Source organism: Erinaceus europaeus, chromosome 5, assembly GCF_950295315.1.
Source record: "Erinaceus europaeus chromosome 5, mEriEur2.1, whole genome shotgun sequence".
Taxonomy (NCBI): domain Eukaryota; kingdom Metazoa; phylum Chordata; class Mammalia; order Eulipotyphla; family Erinaceidae; genus Erinaceus; species Erinaceus europaeus.
The window spans coordinates 9,025,633-9,047,980 of NC_080166.1; the positions used below are offsets into that span (position 1 = coordinate 9,025,633).

A 22,348-nucleotide genomic window follows, 5' to 3' on the forward strand; every position below is an offset into this window, starting at 1 on the left:
ACACCTTACTAGGGAAAGAGAGAGGCAGACTGGGAGTATGGACCGACCAGTCAACGCCCATGTTCAGCGGGGAAGCAATTACAGAAGCCAGACCCTCTACCTTCTGCAACCCTCAACGACCCTGGGTCCATGCTCCCAGAGGGCTAGAGAATGGGAAGGCTATCATGGGAGAGGGTGGGTTATGGGGATTGGGTGGTGGGAATTGTGTGGAGTTGTACCCCTCCTATCTTATGCCTTTGTTCACTAATCCTTTCTTAAATAAAAAATTAAAAAAAAAAAAAAAAACAACTTTGCATAGATCCTGCTCAAAGTTTGATGGTTATTTGCTTATCACCAATTACATTTCTCCGAATCAAGTTCCAATAAGGACAGGGGTTTATTTAGTATACATATTAAAATATTTATGGATGACATAACATAACATAACATGATCATGTTTGGAGCCTCAGGCATGAGAGTCTTTTTTTTAATATTTATTTTCCCTTTTGTTGCCCTTATTGTTTTTTATTGCTGTTGTAGTTATTATTGTTGTTGTTATTGATGTCATTGTTGTTAGATAGGACAGAGAGAAATGAAGAGAGGAGGGGAAGACAGAGAGGGGGAGAGAAAGACAGACACCTGCAGACCTGCTTCACCACCTCTGAGAGTCTTTTTGCATAACCATTATGCTATCTCCCCTGCCCTATAGCACGATGTTTGGGATTGGCCTCAGAATAATCCATAGTGTGGTCAAAAAGTGTATAGGGGTATCGATGGGATAAGAATACAAATTGTTACTGGATCTGGTGATGGGTCATGGGATTCTAAATGACCTTTTCTCTAGTTTTGTAAATGATTAACCTTTTCTTCAATCGTTTTTAAATTAAAAGAAAAAACAATGGCCCAGAATATGACAGTGAACAAAGAATAGAATTTTTAAGCATGAAGTCCAGAGTTCAGCCCCCAGCATCACATGAGGGGTGATGTTATCATTCTCGTGTGTGTGTGTGTGTGTGTGTGTGTGTGTGTGTGTGTGTATAAATACATTTTAGAAAATAAAAATTAAAATGAAAGAAAGAAAGAAAGAAAGAAAGAAAGAAAGAAAGAAAGAAAGAGAGAGGGAAAGAAAGAGGTCACTCCTTGGCTACAAATGCAATTAGATAAAGAAATCCTCACAAATCATATTTTCTAATTTCCGAGTGATTTGACCACAGTGAAAATCTTTCTTGTCCTCGTAAGAAGCATAGTTCCCTTATTTTCACTCACATTCAATACCACCACAATTGGGGTAATATTAATTTGTGCCTCAGAAGCAGATTACAGTAGAGTGAAAACTATGAGCTAGGAAATTTGGATTTCTAAGTGCCAGTTGTGCCATTTCTCAACTATGTTACTTTGAACAAGTGATTTAAACTTTCTTTTTTTTTTAATTTCTATTAGTGATTTAATAATGATTGACAATATTGTAAGACAACAGTGGTACAATTCCATACAGTTCCCACCACCAGAGTTCACATCCCATCCCCTAGACTTTCTGAGACTTAGTACAAATATCTACAATGCTTATCTCATAAAGAAGTACACATGTTAGACTGAACTAGATAGTATTTGTCATTTAACACATCCTAGTCATTTAGGTTACATTCTACAAAGCCACTGCTCCTGGAAGCCATTTTTCCCATTTTGTTGCCCTTGTTGTTGTTATTGTATAGGACAGAGAGAAATTGAGATAGGAGGGGAAGACGGGGGGGGGGGGGAAGAGAGGGATAGACACCTGCAGACCTGCTTCACTGCTTCTGAAGCAACACCCCTGCAAGTGGGGAGCCTGAGTCTTGAACCCAGATCCTTGGGCAGGTCCTTGTGCTTCATGCCATGTGCACTTAACCAGTGAGCTACCTCCCGGCCCCTTTAATACTAAGTTTTAGTTGATATCATGGGTCAAGGTGTTTTCTTAAATATAAGTAGAAACATAAAACAGGAAATTAAAATAGTAACCTATTTTGTGCTCGCTTCGGCAGCACATATACTAAAATTGGAACGATACGGAGAAGATTAGGATGGCCCCTGCTCCAGGATGACACGTGCAGATTCGTGAAGCATTCCATATTTTTGGGAGAAAAAAAATAGTGACCTATTTCAAATAAAAAGTTAAAAAATGGGAGTTGGCTTTCCCTAATTAATGCCGATATTACATTAGGATCTTAATGTAAAGGGAGTAGGGAGGGAGGGAAGCTACGTGAGGGTTGATAATTCCTTTGGAGTTGTTTTCTACTAGATCAGATTTCACTGACAGTTCCCTGGCATTTCTCTCTCTCGCTATAATATTGCCACTTTGAGATAACCTGAAAATACCTGAAGCAAACATTTCAAGAAATATTTATTGCCTGTTACTTGATTGGATTCCATTTGTTTGTGCAACCGTGATATTGGATGGTACATAGCACCAGAAAAAGCATGAGTGAACCAAAAATATTACTAACTGTGAAGAAAATGACAGAGATGCCCAAAGACTTGCAGTTCACAAGCTCAGCAGAGTGACAAAAAAAAAAAAAAATCTAGGTTTGGGAGTCGGCAGTAGCGCAGCAGGTTAAGCACACATGGTGCAAAGCTCAAGGACCGAGGTAAGGATCTCGGTTCGAATCCCCGGCTCCCCAACTGCAGGGGAGTCACTTCACAGGTGGTGAAGCAGGTCTGCAGGTGTCTGTCTTTCTCTCCTCCTCTCTCTCTGTCCTATCCAACAGTGACAACATCAATAACAACAGCAACAATAAAAACAACAAGGGCAACAAAAGGGAATAAATACTTTTTTTTTAAAATCTAGGTTTAAAGGTCCAGGAAATAAACAGAATATGAAAATTTATAGTCTATAGAAACTTGCTTTAAAATGTCGTATCAAAAACACCTGTTGATCTTGAAACTGTATCGAACTGAACTACAGTTTTTGTGAATAAACTTCGATTGATTGCTTTTCCAGTGCCACAGTCAAATTGTTTACTTTGAAAAAAATAATAATAATAAGATTAGACAAATGGACACTTCCATTTGTCAAAAAAAAATTCCTTTAAGGGATAATCAGTGGGAGGGGCCAGGTGGTAGTGCTGCTGGTTAAATGCACACAGTGCACAAGGACCAAGGTTCAAGTCTCTAGTCCCCACCTGCAGGGGGAAAGCTTCAAGAGTGGTGAAGTAGAGCTGTAGGTGTCTCTCTGTCTCTCTCTTTCTCTCTTCCTCTCCACTCTCAACTTCTCTCTGTCTTTATCCAGTAATAAAATAAATAAGTAAGGGAGTTGGGCAGTAGGTAGCACGGCGGGTTAAGCGCACATGGTGTGAAGCACAAGGGCCAGCATATGGATCCAGGTTTGATCCCCTAGCTCCCACCTCAGACATGCAAGTTCTGCCCCTCTGCCTCTGAGGTTTCTTTTTCCTTTCTTCCTTTCTCTCTCTCTCTCTCTCTCTTTCTTTCTTTTCCTTTCTCTCTTTCATTTCATCAGGTTTATTGCAGGGTTTTATTGCACAATGAATCCACTGCTTCTGGCAGCTTTTTTTTTTTTTTCTGTTTTTACCCCCCCCCCCACACCCCACACCCTGATTTTATTGGATAAGAAAAAGATAAATTGAGAGAGGGTGGGGAGACGAAGAGGGATGGAAAAAGATATACATCTGAAGATCTTCCTCACCACTCATGAAGTGTCCCCCCTTGGTGGGGACCAAGGCTTCATCTTGGGTCCTTGTGCATGGTAACAACTGCCCTTAACTCGCTGCACCGTTGCCTGGCCCCTGAGGTATCTTTCCAGGTTCTCCACATTCATCCTTCTTAAGGTTTTACCCTAATAACCCCCTTCAGGATGAAGTTTGCCCTAGTGATCATTCTTTTTTTTTAATATTTTATTTATTTATTCCCTTTTGTTGCCCTTGTTTTATTGTTGTAGTTATTATTGTTGTTGTCGTCGTTGTTGGATAGGACAGAGAGAAATGGAGAGAAGAGGAGAAGACAGAGAGGAGGAGAGAAAGATAGACACCTGCAGACCTGCTTCACCGCCTGTGAAGCGACTCCCCTGCAGGTGGGGAGCCGGGGTTCGAACCGGGATCCTTATGCCGGTCCTTGTGCTTTGCGCCACCTGCGCTTAACCCGCTGCGCTACAGCCCGACTCCCCCTAGTGATCATTCTGTTTTAAAATCTAGTCACTCCAGTTATTGATACTTTCCCTATTCTCCCCATTACCCTTGTTTTTCTCTCTCCTTCCGACTTACTAAGTTATCACCACCCAATAATGTGCTATTAATATCTGACTGGCAATATCATAGATGATACTAACCTTAATATGTGCTGCTCTTATCAGAGGAGGGCAATGGAGTTAGCATAATGGTTATGCAAAGAGAGTCTCACGCCTGGGGCTTTGAAATCCTAGGTTCAATGCCCCCTGAACTATCATAAACCAGAGCTGAGCAGTGCTCTGGTCAAGCAAAACAAAACAAGCATGAGGAACAGAAAGACAATGGGGATACACAGAGGTTTGGGGGTGTGGCGATGTGAAGGGTTCTACTGAGAAAGAATCTGAAAACTGAATAAACTAAAGGGAAAGTGTCCCTGTGCTTCCTCTAGGGAAGAACCAAACAAAGTCAGATAAGACACAACCATGCACAGGACCAACCGCCAGGTGGGTGTGTGAGTATTATATTACACACTGACCTGACCTAAGACCGCTGATAGATGTAAGAACCTCAGTCCAGCTGTTTGGCCTGAAATCTTGGCTCTGTGTAGACTATCTGGCTGTATTATAACAATAAAAATGGTGAAAGAGGAAATTAAGAGGTCATCTCTTTCTTTTATTTATTTATTTATTTTCCTCCAGGGTTATCGCTGGGGCTCAGGGTTAGCACTACAAATCCACCGCTCCTAGGGGCCATTTTTCCCATTTTGATGCCCTTGTTGTCATTATTGTTGTCATTATTATTATTGATGTTGTTGTTGCCAGACAGGACAGAGAGAAATCGAGAGAGATGAGGAGGAGACAGAGAGGGGGAGAGAAAGACAAGACACAGAAGAAGCAGATGTCCGAGATCTAGTCCTTGTATCATCAATATTCTCTTAAGGAGGCAAGAAACTGGCTTCCTGATTCCTTAGTTCATTCATCCATTAATAAGCATTATCTGAATACATTCCATGCCACAGGCACCGGGGTACAGAAATGCAATGAGGCATAATTCCGGCACAGAAGGTCTATTGTAGTGAGATGGTAAAGGATAGAGACAAACCAATGAGCGTCAAAGTAACTGGATAAGTGCCATTTCTAAGTGACTCCTAGCCTCAACTCTGTGTATAAAAGCAAGGCAGGCAAGCAGAGGGCACAACACTGGCTAATACTCCAAGAACTGAATGATGACAAGACCTCTGTTGAGTGAATAACCAATCATTGGGCTGCCACACGCTGTAAGATGGGGTAGCCAGAAATAAGTAAGAGACTGACAGTCTTGAGAGCCTCAAGAGGAACTCACATATAGGAGAAACTATTTAACATTTACTTATTTATTTATTTATTGGACAGAGAAAGAAATTAAGATGGAAGGGAAGACAGAGAAAGGGAGACACCTGTAGCACTGCTTCACCACTTGTAAAGCTTCCTCCCTGAAGGGGTTGGGGATGGGGACAAGGATGTTAGAAGCCAGGTCCTTGCAAATAATAACATATATGTTCAATAGAGTTTGCCACTGCCTACCCCTCCCTTTCTGGCCACCATTGAAGATTTTTAAGCAGGGGGATTCATGGGGTCAAATTTCCATATGGAAAAATGATTTGAGCAGATGTGGAGGGAGCATGGCTGGCATGAAGCCCCACACACTATTTTCCCCGTCTTATTGATCTGTAAACTGGGATGCCATTTGCTGAAATGGGATAGGTAGAAAGAGAAACCACCAAACCACAGTTTCTGTCATGCTGAACTTTGGCACGGTGGCTTAGGGAGGTAGGTATTTGGGAGAAACATGGCATAGGTAGGTATAGAGCTGACAGGAGGTGGCTGTGGGAGTCAGCAGAATGTGGGTGATGTTTAGCTCTCAAGAAGGTGGACAGCCCCTTTCTAAGATGATGGATTCCAACGGTGGATTTTTTTCCTGCTGTACTATTTATTTAACTGGTGTCCGGTGATTTAACTGGTGTAGTGATTTAACTGGTGTCCGGTGATTTAACTGGTGTAGTGATTTAACTGGTGTCCGGTCTACAGCATGGTTTCATTTGCTCTTATTTCTACAACAAATACAAGTTACCAAGATATTTACAAAGAAGAATATTGATATACATTTATCTCCAAATCACAAATTGAATATTAGGACATCTGAGACCTGGGCAAGGAAAATTACCCTCTAGTAGCTATGTTTAATTTAGCACAGCATTCCCCTCCCTCAGTTGGGGAATTAAAACACTGTAAGGTTAATTTCGTATTTAACCTGAAAATTCCCCCATCAGATCTTTGTGATGAATACCTAGTCTGAGTTTTTTTTTTTTTTTATGGAATATAGCTAATATAACCATAGGCCTGCAGTCCACACAATTTTGCCAAAATAAACTAACCCAAATGATTGACCCCTCTGATAGAAGATATCGAATTTTGAAAGCTATCAGCACAAAATATAAGTATTTCAAACTCGAGCTTTTTGATGATGAAACTAGAGCAGGAAAGTCTTATCAAGTCTCTGGATATAGGGTCTGAGAACAATGAACACAAGTCAGGAGAATTCAGTTCTCTCTAGCAAATGTTTCCACTGGTGCCCAGCCTGACCTTGAGAAGCACCCTCTGGACCCTGCCTTTAAGTACTCATTTTCTACCTCCTATCACCTGGTGGAGTTTTAGAAAGTATTTTGTGTTCTTTAGATAAAAGATACAAAGTATACCTATTAAGTGGACAATCTGAGGCTTTTCATTCAGCATTGAAAGAAAGACCCACCAGATACACAACCATTCCAGATACAAAAACTTTATCTAGTGGTTTTACCTCCTAGCTAACAAACACTTAAGTCCACAGAGGCCTAGGTTACAAGTTCTCAAACATTTTCAATAGTGTGTGTGTGTGTGTGTGTGTGTATACAAAAAAAATAAGAACCTAGTGAACAATCATCTCGTAACTGATAAGTCGTTTATTACCTATAGTCTGAGAAAATAAAGAAGGTGGGAAATGTTATGCATGTACAAACTATCAGATTCCAATAAAGAAATAAAAAAAGAATAAAAGGGATTGCCAAGTTGGGAATGCTTGCAAATAAATCTGTAATTTTTTTTATCTGTTATCCACTTTAAATAAAATAAATACTTTTAAAAGCATTTATTTATTTTATTCCTTTTGGGTGGAGACAGAGAACTTGAGAGAGAAATGAGAGGTAGAGATGGAGACAGAGAGACACCTGTAGCACTATGTCACCATCTGTGAAGCTTCCCCCTGCAGGTGGGGACCAGGGGCTTGAACCTGGGTCCTTGCAAATGGTAACATGTGCACTTCACCTCGTGCACCGCCACCTTGACTCCCAAGCTTTACTTTTTTTGAACAGTGTTTGGTTCACAGCTTACCTGTGGGAAAGAAATAGTATCGTCATAGCTCCTACCCAACAGAGCCAACGCGTCACCTCTACCAGAATGTTTCCTTCACTTGTTATAGAAGATGAGCATACGGTGACACATCCTAACAATCTCAAGTCCACGGTTCACCTGACAGCTCATTCCTGGTACAAACAGTCTATGGATTTAGAAAACCAACACTACAGAAGATATTTCCACCGTTTTTACAAATCTTTTGTATTCTGCCTATCCATATTGTCTCCAGAATTTTGCCTTTTACAGAATGTCAAATAGTTGGGAGCATCTAGACTGTATCGTTTTCAGATTGGCTTCTTTCATTTTTTAGTCTGCATTTCAACTTCTTCCAAGTCTTCCCATAGCTTGATAGTTCATTTCTTTTTTAGTGTCGCAGAATGTTGTAACTGTATGGGTGCAGCAGTTTTCGTTTTATCCGCTTACCTATTGAAGGACATCTTGCTTACTTCCTAATTTGGGGCACTCTGAATGAAACTGTTATAAACATTTGTGTTCAGGTTTTTGTGTGGACATACGTTTCAGTTACTTGGGGGTAAATACCAAGAAGCACAATTGTTGGCTCATATGTTAAGAGTATGTTTAGTTTTGTGTGATATCACCAAACCGCCTTCCAAGCGGCTGCACCAATCTGCATTCCCAACAGCAGTGACTGAGAGTTCCTGGAGTTCGACAGCCTCATCATCATCTGGTGCTGTCAGTGTTCTGGATTTTGGCTATTTTAATAAGGGTGTGGTAGTATCTAATCACTGGTTTTGGGTTTGTTTTTTTTTTGGTGTGGGGGGAGGGGACTCAGATCACCTTTGTGCACTATTGGTTTCAATGCTAAACACATGATTCCTCAATGACCCTGTTTATTGCATCCACCCCTTGTTATCTCCTCCAATATTCGTAAAAAAAAAATCTAAGGCAATTCAACCGCAAGCTATACTATTTTTGTCTCCCATTTCCCCACGTCCCCCCGCCCCGCTTTTTTTCTAGTAGTTTGAAAAGCAGCTGTGCTTACTTTTCTATTTTATTTTGCCACCAGGCTTGTGGCTAGGACATGGTCTCTGCATGCCATCATTCCTGGGAATCTACATAGATCCAGGTAGACACTGACACACGCACACTTGCACGCACACCCAGGAGTGCAGGGGAGGGAAAGTGGGAGAAAGATGGGTAGGGAGGCGGAGACTTGTAACACTGCTCCCTGCTCCACTGCTGGTGAAGCACCCCCCACACACACACAACCACCACGGTCCTGCAAAGCAGGGCAGGGGCAGGAGATTTAATCCTGGTCCTTGTGCATATGTGTGCACCATACCCGGAGAGTCACCACCTGGCTCCTTTGGTCAGTCATTTAACTGGCATCCAACTAGTGCCAGCTACGGGCTATGCACTTAGTTGTATTACTTTTACAAGCTCTCAAGACAAAGCTGTTGTTGGATCTCCATTTCATAGATGAGAAGAGAGTTCTGAGGTCGGATTCAAATGAAGATTTGCTGGATTTTAAAACCTTGTATTGAGGCTCCAATTTTAAGCACTATGCAGTGCTTCCTCAGAACAAAAATTTAACTTGTGATATCAGTTAATTCAACTGAAGGAGTTGGATGGAGAAATATAAGAAGTTATTAGAATTCTCTGCTCCATAACTGCTCAATTCCAGTTGTCTGCTTCATGTTAATTACCTTTCTTTTTTAAAAAAAATTTTTAACTTTATTTAATTTGCTAGGACACAGACAAATTGAAAGGGAGGGCAGATAGAGAAGGAGAGAGAGAGACATCTACAGCCCTGCTTCACCACTTGTGAAGCTTTCCCTGTGCAGGTGGACACCTGGTGCTCGAACCTGGGTCCTTGCACACTGTAGTGTGTGCACACTCAACCAAGTATGCCACTGCCTGGCTCCTTAATTAACTTTCTATCCCACATACCCAAGAATTCATAGAGTGATTTACTTAATCCAACCTTCAAACTTAAAGGAAAAGTGACCACAAGGAATTAATAAGGTTATGCACTACCTCCTTTTTCTAAAACAAAGGTAGGGGCACTTCAAATGTTTAAGGAAAACAAAACTCTAAATTAAAGCACTGTATCTGCATCTGAACCAAACACATCAAAGACTCCCCAAAACTGCTTAGAAAAATGATCTAGGCTCACATGGACCTCAGCACCTCCTAAGGAGGGAAGCCTGGTGGAACGTCGTGACAGGGAGTTATCTCCCTGCCTAGAGATGTACAGTAGTATCTGGGGGAGGGAAGGTGTTTACAGAACTTCAACTTCTTGCAACCTTTTTCTTTATTGTAAATGTGCTTGCAGGAGAGAGAGAGAGACTAAATATTACTAATGTAATTAAAGATCAGACAAGAAAGGCTGCCTCAGTGCCTTGATACAGTCTTCCGCAGGTTTGATCACGATTACTTTAAGGCAGGACAAGGGTGAATATAGATAGAGAAGCCAAAAAATTTCCAAGGACACACAAACATATCAGGCAGGACTCTTGATTACCATTTCTACTCTGACACTCTGTGTGGAATGGAATGTACATTTCAGTACAATCCTGGTGAAAATCAACACTCTGAACCCAGGAGCCCTTGTTTAAAAACTCCAGAAACGTTAACTGGCAGTGTATATAGGAACACTTGAGAGAAATAAAGGAAGCATTTTCAAAAGCGACTGCTTGAGGTTTATGAGTAGGGTGGAGTTTCAAAGGGGAATTCTGGAACTAGGGGGCTTGTGAGAAGGTGAGAAGAACCAGGGCATTTTGTAAGCAGTTAAAACTTCCTTTAGACTCCTAGGTTTTAGTCAATGCTTAAGATTTCTAGGTTTTTAATCACTCATTACCTATTGCTGTGGCTCTATAGGGTCAGTGGATAGGAGTGTTTTAATGATTTGGGGCTAGTTATTTTGCAGACTGCATAAGGGCTATGTTTGAAGGATGCCAAAGGTGTGTTGTATCCATGGGCCGGTGGTGGCTCACCTGGTTGAGTGCACATGTTACAATGCACAAGGACCTTGGTTCGAGCCCCCAGTTCGAGCCCCCGCTCCCCAACTGCAGGGAGAAAGCTTAGTAAGTGGTGAAGCAGTGATGCAGGTGTCTCTGTTCCTGTCCCTCTCTATCACCTTCTTTCTTCTCTATTTCTGGTTGTCTTTATCCAACAAACAAAGATAAATAAAAATAACTTTAAAAAAAAAAAGGATCCAGGGAGATAGCTCAGTCTGTTAGAGCACATAAGTTGCTCACCAAAAGTACCTCAGGCTGCAGGCTCAATCACTGGCACATTATGCCAGATAGAAACAGTAGTCTAGTCCCCCCCCACTATCTTTCTCTCTCTCTCTCTTAAAATAAGTACATAAGTCTTGAAAGACCCAAAAAGAATAGAGTCCTCCGAAAAAAAAATAATCCTAGTTTTTTGGTTTTGAATTCTTATAAAGTCTGGCTAAGAAATTACCAATGAAGGATTTAGTGAAATAATCTTTTTTGTTTGTTGTATAATTTTGAGGTTCCCACGGGGGAATCTCCTAAACCTACTGCCCCTTTGTCTTGTATCTAGTGTCTTTTTAAAAATAAAGATTCTTTACAGATAATTATGCGACTCGATCCATTTATATCTTAGAGAAATATAGACATCACTGTCTAGATCCACACTTGAAACCTGTATCACAGGTTTAGAAAGAACCTCTGAATCTTTCAGTTGGAGATCTCTGGTCTCCACAACAGATGAGTGAAGGCTGCTTAGATTACAGACTCAAAGACTTCACATGCAGGATTCGTTTCTTTACAGAGAATGCCAGGAGGTGTACTCTGGTTCCCCCAGGTTTCCCCACAACTGCCCCATTTTCACAATTTGCATTTCATTTTGGGCCAGTGCGACTATAATTGTAAATTGGTCTACTTTCTTTCATCTGAGACTAGCAGCAAATCATTTTTAATAGCCTTTAATTTCCCCCTTTTTAGTAAGATATCTGCTTTTGGTCGTGACTCAGCCATGTACTGATGTTAGCTGGGGGGTGGGGGGGGTGTTGGGGGATGAATCACAGAAAATAGCCGGCAGAGATCCATTAGGTAACCTTACGCAGCTCCCTGCCAGCCTCGGAATGATTCCCAATTATAAAACTTCTAGGACCAGTTCGGCATACTTTATATCTTCCTTCAAGGATGAAATTGCTAACATTTGCACCATAGGCTGTTCTATGATTTGGAAAGGCCACACTCCGACAATCGTCTCTCTGCTGTCTCGCTTCTACTCTCTTTGTCCTCACTGTGCTTCACCTCACTATAAAACTTTCCATCTACCCAGCCTACTGAATATTTCTTCCTTTCCCCAGGTTTCCTTGTTGTTCATCTGAAAGCCTGCAAACATACAGAGAATGACTGCCTTGGGTACCGAGAGATAACTGGACTGCATAGAAAAGAACTTCTCATCTTCTCCACTTAACCCTTGCCACAAAAATGAGAGAAAGGACTCATACTATGAACTTCATTCTCAAAGACTGCTGTCTTTTATATGCTTTCCAGTTCTCTGTTTGGTCTAATTCTCTTCTCACTGCTTTCCTCTGAACTCTCTCCAGCTGTTCTACATCTGGAACTGAGCTGTTCATTTTGAACAAACTATTCTTGGTCTGGTATTACTTGATGAAGATCAACTTTGAGTATTGTTTTCATTCACTTGGACCGACTTGCTTTTTCCTTTTGCTCCTCTCTTTCTCTGTCTCTATATCTCTGTCTATGTCTATGTCTCTCTCTCTCTTCCCAACATCCTTTCCTCTCCCACCCTCTCTCATTCTTTAATCTCCTCTGTGGACATGATGTTTTGGAGAACTGTGATCCAATTCAAGTCAGTGGGTTAGAGAATAATGATGACGATGGAAATCCAAGTCTATTGAGTTGACACAGTGAGGCATTTTTAGAATTTTCTTTTCTTTCTTTCTTTCTTTCTTTCTTTCTTTCTTTCTTTCTTTCTTTCTTTCTTTCTTTCTTTTTTTACCAGAGCACTGCTCAGCTCTGGTTTATGGTGGCACGGGGGATTGAACCTGGGACTTTGGAGTCTCAGGCATGAGAGACTCCTTGTATAACCATTATGCTATCTATACTGCCCCCCCTTTTTAAAAAGATTTTCAACCCCCTACTTTTCTATAATTGGCATCACCACCAACAACCAGCATCCCTATCTTTTCTTAAGATCAGTGTATTACCTTCTTTGTATAACTCTACAGAGCTAATATGGGTTAATTGCCTTTTTCCAACTATCATTACAATTCCAGAAAATTAACAGTATTTCAGGTAGGATTATTTTTCTTATGTATTAATTTATGTCTTCTCTCTGCTAAGGCTGGATTATTCTGTCTTCAATTTACTGAGAAAACACACTTAGAACTTCAGTCTAAACTCCCTAAACTTTTATTTCTTCATTATTAAAGTGATTCTTGCAATCTTAGCATGATTTGGAAAGCACTAAATTCATAGCTAGGCCACTTCCCTTGACCTTTAATTATGGCCACTTGTCCTGCCAATTTTCCCTCACACATGTAATATCCAGCTTCATTTATAGCAGGATCTCATTAAGGAGTTCTTTTAAATATAGGACTTTCTATATTTAATTTTTTTATATATATAGTTTCCTACTGAAGTTATTGGCAAAAGTGGAACAGCTATCCAGCCAGATTTCAGCTCATCTGTTTACACAGAGAGCGGGTAATTTGCAAACATTGTCCTCATAATGCTAAGGATGCTCCCAATGCTGCTTGAGTCAATGCTGATGGCAGCCCCCTCCTCCAAGAACAGAAGACATTTTCCTCATTCTCACTCCTACACTCATCCCTCCTCCGTCTTCAATTAGGTTGGGCTCAGATGGTTTCTTAGGTGGTATTTTCAAGTATACACAAATGGAGAGTAATTGGTACAGCGGATCCCCCATACATCCTACGAGACCAATCTTTAACATGTCATTCTCAAATCCTTAAGACCCCAGGTTTCAATTTTTCTTCTTCATCTATTCAAAGTCAGTCCCTGGTGTCCCTTGGAGTAATTTTCCAGTGTGCCTTGGGGATGACCCCCAGTGTGACTAGTCTTTGGATCTCATCATCACTAATCTCCTGTAACCACAAAACTAAGAGAACACATGTCCTCGTTTGGTTTGCCAATGTTTTCTTTTTCCTCTCCCCTCATTTACAATTCTGCCAGAAGTTCAAAAGGAAAAGAGTAGATAATATCTACCTTCTTTCAACCCCAATTCTAAAATGTGTCTTTTACCTTGAATGATTTATTTATTTATTTACTTATTTGCCCATGTCCTGAAATTCCTGCAAGTGACCATAACCTCAACTCTGAAATGGCTGAGGCAAGATTTTGGAACAAACAAACAAGATAGTGCTAGGGAGAAAATGAAAACCGCAAAAATAAACTAAAAAGGTAATTGATAATTATTTGGGGACAGAACATTTCTTTTTCTTTCTATTTTCACAATCTTTTTATTATTTGGCTGTTCATCAGAACTTCTAACAGCTAAGAGCTTGGGTCTTCAAATGTTAATATGCTGAAAGTGTGGCTTGCCAGGGCCCACCCTAAACAGGTCTGGAGTACAGCCTAGGAATCTGCATTCTACCAAACGTGCCAGATGACTGGGATGCAGGTGGTCTCTGACAACATTTTGAGCAACACTGTAAGCTTATATGAGGAACACAAAGTCTTTATGGGAATTCTAAAGAGGAAGCAGTTATTTTATTATCTGTGACAAAGAGGGGGTAAACTTCACAGAGATGGAACGTAAACTTCATCTTGTAATTCTCTTCAATTGTTTGATCACTGGTGAGATTATTAGGTATCTACAATGTCCCAAGTTTTGTTTTAGGTACTGAATTACACAAGTCTGACAGCTCTGCTTCACTGGAACTGAGAGTCCACATGGGCAAAGGAGAGACCATCATAAAGCAAAGAAGCATGGGACTAAGGAATAGAATTCAGTGGAGCACAGGCACATACAAGTACATCAGTGCCTTATCCACAGATTTGACTCAATGATCATTTGCTGGTTTCTTTCCCCTATAGACTTGTGTCGCTGTATAAACTCACACTACTAGGGAGCTCTAATTAAGATGCGAGAACCAGTGAAGAAGAAGAATAAAGTATGATTGGGTAGAAGACACTCATAGATCAATATATGTGACTTTTGTGGTTCTGATGACATGATTTAGAAGGACTATCCAACAGCAACAATGGTAATGGCAACAATAACAATAACAAGGGCAACAAAAATGGGAAGAATGGTCTCAAGGAGCAGTGGGTTCATGGTGCACCAAGCCCCAGCATTAACACCGGAGGCAAAAAAAAAGTTTGGTGCAGTTAGAGAGTAGAGATAATGATGGTGCTCTGAGTTAAGAACAGAATTCCTTCCACCTTTGCCATACAAGATCATTCAAAAAAAAAAGTTGTAGGGAAACTAGGGACTCTAATATGACATTGTTCATAGTAAGGAGGATACTTAAACATGGCAAGAAGGAGAAAGAAGTTCTTTAGAGAGAGTAAAGACTAGAAGGAACAGCAGAGTCTATAAGAGAAATTGCTAAGTGTTGGAATGACCAAGGCTTTGGTGATAGAAGTTAATAGTGAGAAGCAAGATCAGGCTGCTGTAGAGTCAGCAATTATCTCTATGGTAGAGGTCAAAACTTCCAGGTCAGTTTGTAGGTATACAACATCATTTCAAGATATAGCCCAAGATACAATTTACAAGTGTCATTTTTCCCCCAGAAGGTAGGTATAAAGTGAATTATACTAGAGGTTATATGTACAATTGTAATGTAGACATAAACATTGAACTGCTTGTAGAATTAGGTAGACAACTTGAAAAGTTTTTGTTACAATCCCCACCCCAAATTTTCCATAGCCCTGCTTTACTTGCATCTAGATCGAGTCTCTCCTTCTATCCATTGTCAGAAAATGGCATGTGCATATGTTCATAGGCACACAATACCTTGCTTTTAGAGTCAGAGTTTTTAAAATTTTAGTGGTCCCAGTCCCCCTCGCCCCCCCTCCTTTTTTTTTTTTTTTTTTTACCAGAGCACTACTCAGATCTGGCTTTTGGTGATACAGGGGATTGAACCTGGGACTTGAACCTGGGGATTGAGCCTCAGACATGAGTCTCTTTGCATAACCATTATGCTGTGTCCCCTGCCCCCCCTTTTAACTTCCCTTTAGAAACACCATTCATAACTGTTGGATTTTTTTTTTTTGAGCATGTTAGCATCTTCAAAGAGACTGAGAAGCAGAGATGAAAGATTTTGAGGGTCCAGTGAATCATTACAAAAGAAAGGTAGCTCATGGGTAGCAGAAGGGCAAAAGTCTTTGAGGAAAGAGTTTGTGTCATTTTTAGAAATATTCAATTTCTCGAATCTAATTCCTTGAAACACGGAAGACATAAGCACTGCCACTTAAATATCTGAAAAGAAACAAATGAGTTGAAATTGAAATTGCATTACTGCAAAGCCTGATGCATGATTATTGCTCAACAAATGTGAGTTGCCAAAGAGTGAGGAGTACACATCATCACAAAAGGGAACAGAAGAATGAGCTAATCATTCAACATTTATTTGGTAGTAACTTACTCTTAGCATTCAACCAAGACTTTAAATTTACTAATGGACACATTTTGTATATCTAAAATGAAGAGACTATTCTCTCAAAGATAGTTTACAGAATAGAGCCTTTTTTGTGTCGTAATAGGACTTAAGTGTGGACTTTAATTTCCAACAGTAGAAACATGAGGTTAAAGTCCACTGAAGAAGTGAAGCCATGAAGGATAGAGAGGACGTTGTCATCCCTGAAAGAACTGCTTGATAGACAAGTTCCCTAGAATTCCAGAAATACTACCAAGTCTCGCACTTGTCTTCTCAACCTCTGCAAAGGGTGGTGGACTTCAAAAGGATCCAGTCAGCTGTGAGAAATAAGTAATTCAGAGCTAGCAATAAGAACTGAACACCAGGTGACCTTGCACAAACCAGTCTCTCTGAGTTGTAATTTGCGCATCTGTAAGGTTGCTGGGCTCTGTAACAGTTCAGGGGCCTCTGGAGCTTTCACAGGACCAGGGAAAGACAAAGGATAACTGATTGAATAAGAACAGACTACAGTCAGCCAGACCTGGGCTGGAATTGTTTCTACCATCCACCAGGCCACATGCTTAACATCCCTGCCTTCCATTACTCTTTTCATTATTAAAATAGGGAGAAACAAACAAACAGAAAAACATTGAGGAGGATGTGTCTAAATTTTCTAGTGTAAAGAACAAATGGGAAACTCTGATATGACTCCAATATTGTGTGTTACATGTACTTATTGCTAAAGATCCTCATTCCAGAACTGATTCAAGGACAATTCTTAAGATTATAAAAACATTTTTTTTTTAAGAAACAGATTAACCGCAGGCCTCCTCTTAGAATGTAAATTAACATTTACCCTGCATATCAGATTCTGTGACTATTTAGGTCTCTTTACCCACTGCTGAATCTGACATCTTTATCCTGAGCAGGGGTGTGTGCACCCCTTAGTGAGTATAAAGCTTGATGGTAAGTAATTTGGGTTTATAAATCTGTGTAAGGCTTGAGTCTCTGCTGTTAAAAAAATAAATAAATAAATAAGTGGGAGTCGGGCACTGGCACAGCAGGTTAAGCGCAGGTGGTGCAAAGTGCAAGGGCCGGCTTAAGGATCCCGGTTCAAGCCCCCGGCTCCCCACCTGCAGGGGAGTCGCTTCACAGGCGGTGAAGCAGGTCTTCAGGTGTCTTTCTCTCCCCCTCTGTCTTCCCGACCTCTCTCCATTTCTCTCTGTCCTATCTAACAACAAGGACATCAATAACAACAACAATAACTACAACAATAATGAAAAACAACAAGGGCAACAAAAGGGAAAATAAAAAATAAAAAAAAGTCCACAATGACTTATCTCTCTAGCAAGTCAGGTACATATTGTTGCTGGATCAAAATCATTAAGAAAAAAAAATCAAAAGTGACTTCTTCCACAGAATGGTGTGAATTAATTAATGTTTACAAAGGCTTTTCAATCCTCATGCAAAAGATACTTTCCATGTAAACATTTTTAAGAGCACTTCATTTGGTAAGGCTAGATTAGGAACAGAGCAGTAATTAGTATGTCAGGGAGGCAAGAAAAAAGTTTTACAGAAAGCATATACAGATGCACTTTGCTGAAAACACAGGGCAAAAGCAAACCCCACTGCGAATGCGATGAAGAAGATGGTGGATTTTCTAGATGATAAGCCAGGTGAAGTAAATGAAAATTTAAAAAAAAAAAATGAAGGTCATGGAGTAATAAGTTCCTTAGTATAAATAAGTTGTTTTTTTTTTAATCCTATCAACTTAAAGTGCTAACAGCCTTACCAGAACATAAATTCTGAAACAATTAGCCTCATTCCCAACAGGATCAAACACAAGCACACAGCCAAGACAATTTAGCTCCTAAGCTTGGTGTGTTCAAAGAGAAGCTTGATTTGAGCCGAGTGTGATCGCCAGATGAAGTACAACCCTTGTACACACAGCTCCATGGGAAAGAGGTTTTGGACACAGATGCACCTTGTTTAAAACCAAAGTATTGTTTCTGAAGGAAAAAAAAAAAGCTGGGTACAATATAATTCTAAAAGACGAAATCGTTTTTCAAATACCCATAGAACCTCAGTTCACAGGCAACCTTATGAATATTTTGGCAATGAAAGAGTTATTTTATGTCTTGAAAAAGCACCTCCAACTTATATGTCGCCCTGACTCTTGCTTTGCAATTAGTGCTTTCTTTTTGTGGCTTATTTTGAACACTAAAAAAAAAAAAAAATCTTTCACATATAACCTGAAGTTTTACTCATTTTGTGGGAGAGAAGAAAGACACAGACAAAGAAGCGCTCCGTTCTGGCAGCTGGTAGCGCAACCAGTGGTCTTTGTCATCAAGGTCCTGTGCTCGAACACTGAGACAGCTCATTATCCTCCGACTTCCTCTTTGAACATTTGATTTTGAAATCTTTCCTTTTTTCTGCACGTGTAACTTTTAGAGTATATTTGGAATGAATTCCCTTCTCTATCCTCAACTGCACCTCCACTCCATGAACCGTTTGTGAAATGGAAGTCAGTAGGATGATCTCACTGAATTTGCTGAAGATGATTTGATGGTCAAATTTTAGAAATGAACTTGCTATATTTGATAGGGATTTGACAGACTCTCTAAACACAAGCAGCACTAAGGTCTGGGGCATGTTGTCCTTCCTTGCTGTTGGAAAGGAACCGAAATGAAGCCATATAAACACCCTGGCTTAATCAAATGGGGATGAGTAGGGCAAAATCAGAAACTTCTGCTTCTTTGTAGATCTGCTGCAGACATATTTGCTTCAACTCCAAGAAAATGAGTAATGTTTCATGGTTAAGCAGAGGTTCACAAATTTTGATTCATGAATCCTTTAGTCTTTCATTAACTTTTCCACAGTGTCACCAGACCAAAAGAAATAGTTAACTATGGATGCACTAAGTAGTTAGATTCAAATGCCCTTAGTAAGTAGATATTTCCTAGCAACTTTGTGGACATTTGAGATGATACTTGAAAAAAAAAAAAGGTGTATTTTAATTTTGTTCACAAATGAAAAAAAAAACACAAAACTTACTCAAGGTTGTATACACCTACTGGTTCCTGCACAACTTCTCATCTTGTGGTCAGATTGTAGACCTCCTTGTTCATTTCTTATTCCACAGACACTTCACACATTATTTAATTTTTGTCACCACCCCATCTCCAAAATTTCAACTTTAGACAGATCAACAAAAGGAAGGTAGCGCCATCTAATGTTGAAACTGTGAACTTCCTCAGTTAGTAATAAACAACTCTTACTGTTTGCCTCAGAAATCCAACACCCCCCCCCAAAAAAAAATAATAATACAATATCCTTTGAGTTGCCTTTGGCACTTGGAGTGCCTTGGCACACATTTTGGGAATCAGAAGCTCAGTGATAAGAAACCTATTTCCATTTTCCCGAGTTGACTGAATCACATCCTAAAATTTAACATCGGGTCGGCAAGATAGCTCATTTAGAGTGCCTGCTTTGTTGTGGGCAGGACCCAAGTTGGAGCGCTACTGAGGAAAGCTTCACTGCTGTGGTATCTCTCTCTTTTTTGTCTCTCTATTTCTAGCTCTGTATTTCTCTTTGAAAAAGTTAGCCTGGAGCACTTAAGTCCCAGTGGCCATCAATAAAATAAAATGAAAACATAAACTTCAATATCTTTTCAATGCATATATACATGTGTAGAGCTGAAATTCAGAGTGCTTCTGTGCCTATGTTACTGTAGTTAAAGGCAGTGTCATCCATGTAGGTCGTACTTAAAAAAAAATACTTTTGGGGCTCGAGCGGTAGCACAGCGGGTTAAGTGCACATGTCGCAAAGTGCAGGGACCATAGTGAGGATCCCGGTTCGAGCCCCTGGATCTCCACCTGCAAGGAGGTGGCTTCACAAGCAGTGAAGCAGCTCTGACGGTGTCTATCTTTCTCTCTTCTCAGTCTTCCCCTCCTCTCTCCATTTCTCTCTGTCCTGTCCAATAACAATGACATCAATAGCAACAACAATAATAACCACAACAACGATAAAACAAGGGCAACAAAAGGGGAAAAAAAATGGCCTCCAGGAGCAGTGGATTCCTGGTGCAGGCACCGAGTCCCAGCAATAAGCCTGGGGGCAAAAAAAAAAAACTTACAAATTTAATGACTGAAGTTAGCTTACATTAGGGATGACTAAGTTTAGTTTCTACAACTGAAAAAAAAGGGGGGGCTATGTTTTCCTATAAGTAAAGCTTTGCGTTGGGCTACAACCCACTCGGTCAGTGTCAGCGTTAATACTGAATCTACAGTAAAGTGTCTACAATTCTCTAATATGTGACAGATCACATGTCTGGGTGTAACAACTGAAAGACACTGCATATATGTCACATCTACAAACACTGGAAAAAGGCCAAGAGACTGGCTCACTTAATGATGTCCATTTAGGCTAGTACCAGGCCACCTAATTGTCTGGGGTCCTGATCAGGGAATCCTTGGATTCCCACATAGATACCATGGACTTCGATCCTAATGGATCCCTTTCTCTGCCATCACTGATCACTTCCATCAGGAACGTCATCATAAGCCCTCATGTGGGCCTCTCCAGGATCTTGCCCTCACTGTAGAGTAGCCATGGTAGAGACTGTCCCACTCTCCGAAGGGAGGTTGGATCATCCTACTCTACCACTTGAGGAAATGAGTCCTGAAATGAGTGCAACCTAGAATGTTTCCAGCTGTGACCATGGACCGTGAGCTCAGTCTGACAGGGACTCAGAAGTCACACAGGCTCCTGTGCTAAATATATACATATGGGCTTCAGGTCAGATTGGTGTGGTAAACAGTTAACGGTATTTATATATTTTTCTCAAGTTTGGGAGCCACTCTCTGCCCTAACCTGGCTTTCAAGTTCTATTTTCTACTCTGTCACTATCCTCCCAGATAATAGTTCTTGTCCATCTCCATGTTAGCTATCAAACCCAAGCAATGATTACTAATGGCCTGGGCTCCTAGGACTAAACTAGACACTCCAGTTTCTTTCCACCCTAGGATCCCTACTCTCATTTGCTCTATGCTTACTGTTTGGTTCCTGTTTATTAAACATTTTGTTCTGCTTTATATCTTACTGCTTTCCATCCCCCAAGGGCCAGAAGCTATTATGATTCCATCCTCACTTCCCTAGGTAGATGACCTCACCGATGTGTCCAGAACCTCACGTCTCCAGAACCCGACCCTAGAAGGGAGAGTCAGGTCCAGAGTATAGGTCAACCTGCCAACATCCACATGTGGCAAAGAAGCAATCACAGAAGCCAGAACTTCCTTCTGCACCCCAAAAAGAATTTTGGTCCACCATCCCAGAGAGGGAAAATGTTTGGAGAAGATGACTAGAAGGTCCTAAACTCCAATTCACCATAGTCCAGAATGTTTTTGAGCAGGAATCTTTGTGTTTATATCATCACTGAGAGGGAAGAGAATCTTGAAAACTCCAGAGCAAGTCAGGCTCTGTTTCTCTCATCTGAGAGGGATGAGGAAAAAGGTCGGGCCCTGAAGTAGTAATAGTTACAGATGTGTCTTAGAAAGGAAATAAAAGCAGGGCTGTCGACGTAAATAAAAATGAACATATACATACATACATATATATTTTTTTCTCAGCCCGTATCTATGACCTTGAGAGAACTAAGGCAGATTCTGCTGGAGGGGGATGGGGGCTCAAAACTCTGGTGGTGAGAATGGTGTGGAGTTATACCTCTATTATCTTACAATTTTATAAATCACTAATAGAATAATAATAATAGTAAATCATCTCTCAAACAAAAACCACAACGTGTGTCACAGTCTTTTCGAATAAAGAAAGAGGTAAGGAAAAGCACTGATTTAGGAGGATGTGAAGTTGATTTTTTTTTTTCTTTTCCATTTCAGTTGACGGACACTTCTCCAGCAAACACAAGTAAGGCTTGCTAACAACAGAATGACCTCATCTCTGCTCTTCTTGCTTGGAACCAAGCTGCTGACCCTCTTCCTTCCTTTGCATATTATCTGTTTATTTCCATTTGCTACAGAGGCTCAAACACTGATTGAATCATGCCCTGCTACTTTGGCTATCCTCTCTTTTCTGCTTTTACCACTGCAATAAAACTCTCTCTACTTAGCACTGAAGTACCACCCTGGCAATCTAAACTGTCTGTGTTCATTTCAGGTTGCTTTCTCCCTGGGCTGCTTCTCCTTACATAGAGTTTTCTCCGT

At 40.5% G+C, this 22,348-nt stretch overlaps 1 protein-coding gene and 1 non-coding gene across 3 annotated transcripts in view; one reads left to right on the forward strand and one right to left on the reverse strand.

Annotated features, from left to right (window-relative positions):
- Positions 1-22,348, reverse strand: part of ARL15 (ADP ribosylation factor like GTPase 15) — a 486,820-nt gene that overhangs the window by 94,832 nt on the left and 369,640 nt on the right. The gene's annotated exons all lie outside the window — the stretch shown is intronic.
- LOC132538802 (U6 spliceosomal RNA) lies at positions 1,982-2,090 on the forward strand. Its single transcript, XR_009550125.1, has one exon. It is a non-coding gene; the product is annotated as a U6 spliceosomal RNA (small nuclear RNA).